This window comes from Ovis canadensis, chromosome 18, assembly GCF_042477335.2.
Source record: "Ovis canadensis isolate MfBH-ARS-UI-01 breed Bighorn chromosome 18, ARS-UI_OviCan_v2, whole genome shotgun sequence".
In the NCBI taxonomy this organism is placed as follows: Eukaryota; Metazoa; Chordata; class Mammalia; order Artiodactyla; family Bovidae; genus Ovis; species Ovis canadensis.
The window spans coordinates 66455136-66463891 of NC_091262.1; positions in this window are offsets into that span (position 1 = coordinate 66455136).

Here is an 8756-nt window from a genome sequence, read left to right on the forward strand (position 1 = left end):
CATTTAGTTTGTCCCTGCTGAACAAATGTAATAATTTCATTTACCTCATTGACTTTACTGTGAGATAAATACACATTATTCTGTATGAGTCAATTTTAGTCTCCAAATTTTATCTTTAAAAGTGTTTCCTCAGGGAAGCTGTTCAAAACTCTGGAGTCTAAGCTATATTTCACAGTGATTTGTTCTTATTGCATTTTGAACTGGGAACACTTTGCACACTTGCAAATTTTAAAAGCACTTCAGCAAATACTAGTTACACAATCAAATTCAGGAGCACAAATTCAGGTTGATTTGTTCACCACATATGGGAATGACTAGTAAATTTTAAAAACTATTTTTGGACTCACAGACTAATGGAAGAATGCATTTATGGTCAAGCACTCTCTCTGAGAATCTACCTATCTCTTTGTTTCAGGCTTCATAATGATTGAATAATAAAAACTCAAACACTGAATTTTCTAATGCCCATGACTATGTCAAGGTGCTTTGCTTTTAGGGACTTCACCCTATGATAGCACTGAAAACAAAGGTTAGATGCTCATGACCTTAACTACCTCAAAGATTAATTCTTGGGTAAGTGAAAACAATTGGATTTCCAGTCTGTACAATTAAACACTTAGGTAAGGAAACAGTAGAGTGAGAAAAAGCCTTTCTAGCTAGTTGATCTTACAGTTGTGGTTTAAGTGTATGGTGTATTCAGTTCAGTTCAGTTCAGTCCATCAGTTGTGTCTGACTCTTTGCAACATAGTGGATTGCAGCACACCAGGCTTTCCTGTCCAACACCAACTCCAGGAGTTTACTCAAACATGTGCATTGACTCAGCGATGCCGTCCAACCATCTCATCCTCTGTCATCCCCTTCTCCTCCCGCTTTCAACCTTCCCAGAATCAGGACTTTTTCCAATTAGTCAGTTCTTCACCTCAGGTGCCAAAGTATTGGAGTTTCAGCTTCAGCATCAGTCCTTCCAATGAATATCCAGGACTGATTTTCTCTAGGATTGATTGGTTGAATCTCCTTGGAGTCCAAGGGACTCCCAAGAGTCTTCTCCAACACCACAGTTCAAAAGCATCAATTCTTCAGCACTCAACTTTCTTTATAGTCCAACTCTCACATCCATACATGACTACTGGAAAAACCATAGCTTTAACTAGACAGATCTTTGTTGGCAAAGTAACATCTCTACTTTTTCATGTTGTCTAGGATGGTCATAGCTTTTATCCAAGGAGTAAAGGTCTTTTAACTTCATGGTTGCAGTCACTATCTGCCATGATTTGGGATTCCCCCAAAATTAAGTCTCTCACTGTTTTCACTGTTTCTCCATCTATTTTCCATGAATTGACGGAACCAGATACCATGATCTTAGTTTTCTGAATCTTCAGCTTTAAGCCAACTTTTTCACTCTCCTCTTTCACTTTTATCAAGAGGCCCTTTAGTTCTTCTTTGCTTTCTGCCATAGGGGTGGTGTTATCTGCATTTCTGAGATTATTGATATTTCTCCCAGCAATCTTCATTCCAGCTGGTGCTTCACCCAGCCCACAATTTCACATGATGCACTTTGCATATACGTTAAATAAACAGGATGACAATATACCCCCTTGATGTACTCCTTTCCCAATCTGGAACCAGCCTGTTGTTCCATGTCCAGTTCTAACTGTTCCTTCTTGACCTGCATCCAGATTCCTCAGGAGGCAGGTAAGGTGGTCTGGTATTCTCATCTCTTGAGAATTCTTGACAGTTTTTTGTGATCCACACAGTCAAAGGCTTTGGCATAATCAGTAAAGTAGAAGTAGATGTTTATCTGGAACTCTCTTGCTTTATCTATGATCAAATTGATGTTGGCAATTAGATCTCTGGTTCCTCTGCTTTTCTAAATCCAGCCTGAACATCTGGAAGTTCACAGTTTGTGTACTGTTAAAGCCTGGTTTGGAGAATTTGAGCACTGCTTTACTAGCGTGTGAGATGAGTTCAGTTGTGTGGTAGTTTGAGCATTCTTTGGTACTGCCTTTTTTTGGGATTGGAATGAAAATTGACATTTTCCAGTCCTTGGCCACTGCTGAGTTTTCCAAATTTGGAAAGTTTTCCAAATTTGCACCCTGATGCTGGGAGGGATTGGGGGCAGGAGGAGAAGGGGACAACAGAGGATGAGATGGGTGGATGGCATCACCAACTCAACAGATGTGAGCTTGAGTGAACTCCGGGAGTTGGTGATGGACTAGGAGGCCTGGCGTGCTGCGATTCATGGGGTCGCAAAGAGTTGGATACGACTGAGCAACTGAACTGGAACTTGAACTGAAATTCCATTGCCTCCACTAGCTTTGTTCATAATGATGCTTCCTAAGGCAGACTTGAATTTGCATTCCAGGATGTCAGGCTCTAGGTGAGTGATCACACCATCGTGATTATCTGGGTCATGAAGATCTTTATTGTATAGTTCTTCTGTGTATTGTTGCCACCTCTTCTTAATATAGAATATATTACTATTCATTAAGCTTAACTCAAACCAGTACTAAGAGAATTTTACAAACAATCCTTTTAGGTCACTGCTGTAGAAATAAAAAAAATGTTCCCTTTTTCCTTTCTAGGTTTTTTGGCTGGCCTAATAATTACTTTGACATATGTCAGATTAACAGGAGGAAAAATCATAATCCCTCATAATACAGTTGTTAAAATGTTTTATTAATTTTAAGAGAGTCAAATGTTATTAATTACATTCTATTCATGGTTAAGAATTATTGAATGTGAGGAAGTTCCCAAATTTGTAACAAATTGGCCTATAACAAAGGTGACCCTGGAGATGCTTGAACTTGTGCTGGTGTCTAATAGAGGGCAGTCTTGTGAGTGTTCCCTTAGACTGTGCTGATTCACAAACTCTTCGTGGTAAGGAAGGGAGTAGAAAACATCAAGCCAAGTTGAAGCTCATCAAAGGTCTCTGAAAACCACAAGGAAGCTCTGGAGCTACAGTGATCCTTAGAGTTGGCTGGAGTTGGGGCAAAGGAGCCAAATGCTTACACCCCCACATCATATAGTCATCAAAAGTGGACTGCCTGGGGGCTCCTCTAGCTGAGGTAGATCCCTCTAGGAGTTGATTGCTGATGAATGAGTAACATCCAACACTGAAGCACTATATCTCTCATTCCTGCAGGAGATTTTTTTTTATTGTGGTAGAACAACTGTCGACTTAAAAAATATTCATAACTCAGAAAACATAGACAAAACACTCTATGACATAAATCACAGCAAGATCCTCTCTGACCCATCTCCTAGATTAATGGAAATAAAAGCAAAAAGAAACAAATGGGGCCTAATTAAACTTAAAATCTTTTGCAAAGCAAAGGAAACTATAAGCAAGGTCAAAAGACAACCCTCAGAATGGAAAAAATTATAGCAATTGAAATAACAAACAAAGGATTAATTTCCAAAATATACAAGTAGTTCATGCAACTCAACACCAAAAAAAAAAAAACAAACAAACAATCCAATCAAAAAGTGGACAAAACAGCTAAACAGATATTTCTCCAAAGATGACATACAGATGGCTAATAAACACATGAAAACATGCTCAACATCACTCATTATAAGATCAAAACTACAGTGAGATATCACTTTTGATATCAATTTGAGTCAGTTGCTAATGAGGTATATAAACCTAGAGTCTATTATACAGATGAAGTAAATCAGAAACAAATATCATATCTTAATTAATATTTATGGAATCTAGAGAGATGGTGATGATAAACCTATTCGCAGGGCAGCAGTAGAGATGCAGACATAGAGAACAAACTTATGGACAAGGAAGGGGAAGGAGAAGGTGGGACAAACAGAGTGTCAAGGAAACACCAGTACAGTTCAGTCGCTCAGTCATGTCTGACTCTTTGCGACCCCATGAATCGCAGCACGCCAGGCTTCCCTGTCCATCACCATCTCCCGGAGTTCACTCAGACTCACGTCCATCGAGTCAGTGATGCCATCCAGCCATCTCATCCTGGGTCGTCCCCTTTTCCTCCTGCCCCCAATCTCTCCCAGCATCAGAGTCTTTTCCAATGAGTCAACTCTTCACATGAGGTGTTCAAAGTACTGGAGCTTCAGCTTTAGCATCATTCCTTCCAAAGAAATCCCAGGGTTAATCTCCTTCAGAGAGTCTTCTCCAACACCACAGTTCAAACACATCAATTCTTCAGTGCTCAGCCTTCTTCACAGGCCAACTCTCACATCCATACATAACCACAGGAAAAACCATAGCCTTGACTAGACGGACCTTAGTCGGCAAAGTAATGTCTCCGCTTTTGAATATACTATCTAGGTTGGTCATAACTTTTATTCCAAGGAGTAAGCGTCTTTTAATTTCATGGCTGCAGTCACCATCTGCAGTGATTTTGGAGCCCCCAAAAATAAAGTCTGACACTGTTTCTACTGTTTCCCCATCTATTTCCCATGAAGCGATGGGACCAGATGCCAGGAAACATATGCACTACCATATGTAAAATAGATAGCCAGTGGGAATTTGCTATATGAATCAGGGAGCTCAGATTGGTGCTCTGTGACAACCTAGAGGGGTAGGATGGGTTGGGAGGGAGGTTCAAGAGGGAGGGGATATATGTTTACATATGAGTACCTATGGCTGATTCATGTTGACGTATGGCAGAAAACAATACAATCGGTTCAGTTCAGTTGCTCAGTCGTGTCTCCGACTCTTTGCGACCCCATGAATCGCAGCACGCCAGGCCTCCCTGTCCAATCACCAACTCCCAGAGTTCACTCAAACTCACATCCATCGAGTCAGTGATGCCATGCAGCCATCTCATCCTCTGTCGTCCCCTTCTCCTCGTGCCCCCACTCCCTCCCAGCATCAGAGTCTTTTCCAATGAGTCAACTCTTCGCATGAGGTGGGCAAAGTACTCGAGTTTCAGCTTTAGCATCATTCCTTTCAATGAACACCCAGAACTGATCTCCTTCAGAATGGACTGGTTGGATCTCCTTGCAGTCCAAGGGACTTTCAAGAGTCTTCTTCAACACCACAGTTCAAAAGCATCAATTCTTCGGCGCTCAGCCTTCTTCACAGTCTAACTCTCACATCCATACATGACCACTGGAAAAAAACATAGCCTTGACAAACAATACAATATTGTTAAGCAATTATCCTTCAATAGAAATTATATTTAAAAAATAAAAAAATAATACAAAAGACATACTATGTAAGATTAAAACAGAAATGAAACTATCTTACCAATATTAGAACAAGGTGTTTTGATGTATTTTTAGGCAAGATTCAGGAGTGTGCGGATATGTATTTGGGAGGAGATTCATACACTAACCATCTGGATAATTGACATTCTAAACATTTGGATGATAATAACATTTTTATAACTGAATTTTAAGAAAATATATTCAAATATGAATAGTACAAATTAAAAATAATATCCCATCTCATGTTTCTATATGTTGATTGATTGTTTAGGCAAAACCTACTTCTGCGCAATTTCTAATTGTTGCTAACTTTTTATCAGTAGTGTTAGGATTATTACGTGTTTGCATGTGATTGAAAAGCGTTTCCAAACCAATATATGGTTTAATATGCAATAAAGAAAATAAAAATAGTATTGTACCAGAACATCTTTATTTCTGTATTATTGTAAAAATGTTGAACTTTTAAAATTTCTGCTTCTTTTAGAATGGATTGAAAACCAGAGAGTAAACTGGGGAAAGTAGAGAAAGGAAAATAAATACATTTTTTTCTTGAAGGCATGTTTAGCATTTTTTGTAACCTAGGTACACCAGGCAATTTTCAACACAATTTTTGATGCTCTCCTATTAAGTCATTAAGAAACATATAAACTATATTAAATTATGCAAACCTTACTAATCTAATCTGAATTTCTCAAGGAAACTACATTCAGGTGATAACTGCCCAGTAGCATTCCTCTATAATGGTCATATAATCAGAAAATGTTTTCTTCATAACCACTGTGAATTCCATACATTAACATTGTCAGTGAACACACTCCTTGGCTAAAATGGGCTTTTAAATATGCTAAATCACTATATGTTAAACAGATAAAGTGATCATTTTACTTTAGCTACTTACATCAAGTAAAAATGACTCAATTTGTGAACTGTACATTTGGTATTAAATATTTCCATTCCCTTTTACTGTCAGTTTTAGTGTCATTCAATTTAATATAATTGTTCTGTCCCAAGACTGACACCTAAGAAATATGTGGAAATAAAGCACATTCTCCATTTTCAACTACCTTCCTATAACAGTTACAGGCACATAACCAACTTATTTGTAATCTGACAGCTTACTAAAATAAGTTCACTTCAAATTGGGGATGCTATTGTATATAATGTACTACTATCTCACGTTGAGGTTTTGGATTTATGAACATATTAATTTGATAGATTTCCTCTGATTTTAATGTTAAAAAAACAAAAATACATTGATTAATTTCTGCATACTGATCATAGCTTGAAGATGTATTTGTCAAGGGCCCCAAATATCAGAAGAATAACAAGTTTAGACTTGCAATGTGATGCTATATTCTAAAATTTTAAATTAGACATAACTGCTTTTGATTATCCCTTTACCCAATATGACCTTTTATACCTTTATTTTTCATATTTTTCTCTACCTAAATCCACTTTTCCACACATTTCACAGCTTTAAAAACATTAGTATGTAAGTGATCTTGCTAAATTGAATGAAATTTTGGAAGTTAATATTTGTATCTCAGTATTAACAACACAAATATGAGAAATGCCATTTAAAAAACTATTTTGGTTTTTTTTTTCTTTTCACCCTTTATTGAGTTTTAACTCATATACTGTATAATTCACCAATTTAAAATGTACATTTAGTGGTTTTAAGTATATTTACAGAGTTGTATGACCATCAGTTCAGTTCAGTTCAGTTCAGTCACTCAGTCGTGTCTGACTCTTTGCGACCCCGTGAATTGCAGCATGCCAGGCCTCCCTGTCCATCACCAACTCCCGGAGTTCACTCACACTCACGTCTATCAAGTCGGGGATGCCAAACAGCCCTCTCATCCTCTGTCGTCCCCTTCTCCTCCTGCCCCTAATCCCTCTCAGCATCAAAGTCTTTTCCAATGAGTCAACTCTTCACATGAGGTGGCCATAGTACTGGAGTTTCAGCTTTAGCATCATTCCTTCCAATGAACACCCAGGACCGATCTCCTTTATAATAGACTGGTTGGATCTCCTTGTAGTCCAAGAGACTCTCAAGAATCTTCTCCAACACCACAGCTCAAAAGCATCAATTCTTCAGCGCTCAGCTTTCTTCACTGTCCAACTCTCACATCCATACATGACTACTGGAAAAACCATAGCCTTGACTAGACGGACTTTGTTGGCAAAGTAATGTCTCTGCTTTTCAATATGGTATCTAGGTTGGTCATAACTTTTCTTCCAAGGAGTAAGTGTCTTTTAATTTCATGGCTGCAATCACTATCTGCAGGGATTTTGGAGCCCCAAACAATAAAATCTGACACTGTTTCCCCTGTTTCCCCATCTATTTGCCATGAAGTGATGGGACCAGATGCCATGATCTTCGTTTTCTGAATGTTGAGCTTTAAGCCAACTTCTTCACTCTCCTCTTTCTCTTTCATCAAAAGGGTTTTTAGTTCCTCTTCACTTTCTGCCATAAGGGTGGTGTCATCTGCATATCTGAGGTTATTGATATTTCTCACACCAATCTTGATTCCAGCTTGTGCTTCTTCCAGCCCAGCATTTCTCATGATGTATTCTGCATAGAAGTTAAATAAGCAGGCTGACAATACACAGCCTTGACGTATTTTCCTATTTGGAACCAGTCTGTTGTTCCATGTCCAGTTCTAACTGGTGCTTCCTGACCTGCATATAGGTTTCTCAAGAGGCAGGTCAGGTGGTCTGGTATTCCCATCTCTTTCAGAATTTTCCACAGTTGATTGTGATCCACACAGTCAAAGGCTTTGTTATAGTCAATCAAGCAGAAATAGATGTTTTTCTGGAACTCTCTTGCTTTTTCCATGATCCATCAGATGTTGGCAATTCGATCTCTGTTTCCTCAGCCTTTTCTGAAGCCAGCTTGAACCTCAGGGAGTTCACAGTTCACGTATTGCTGAAGCCTGGCTTGGAGAATTTTGAGCATTACTTTACTAGCATGTGAGATGAGTGCAACTACGCTAGTTTGAGCATTCTTTGGCATTGCCTTTCTTTGGGATTGGAATGAAGATTGACCTTTTCCAGTCCTGTGGCCACTGCTGAGTTTACGATCATCACCACAATCTAATTTTAGAACATTTTTATCACCACCACCCCCAAATCCCACACCCATTACCAGTCATTTCTCATTCATCACTTCCTCCACTTCTTCCAGAGCCTCAAGAAACTACTGATACATTCTGTCTGGGTTTGCCAAGTCTGGAGGTTCTATATGAATGGAATCATACAATATGCGATCCTTGTGATTGACTTCTTTCATTTAGCATAGTACCTAACTACTTTGAATAATTTCAAATGTTGGTGAAATCATTAGAATCCCTGTGAAATAGTTAGACTTATTTTTAATAATCTGTGATTAATGTCATTGGCTGTTTCTGATTGAAAAAACTAAAACAGAAAAAGTTTATTGCATTTCCTTTTTACCATTTCATAAAACATGCATTCATTTCTTTAATTTATATTTATTCTTCATTTAAAGTACATCTATGGAGTGAATAGTTTATTCATACTTTAACACATGTATCAAATTATCATTGTAT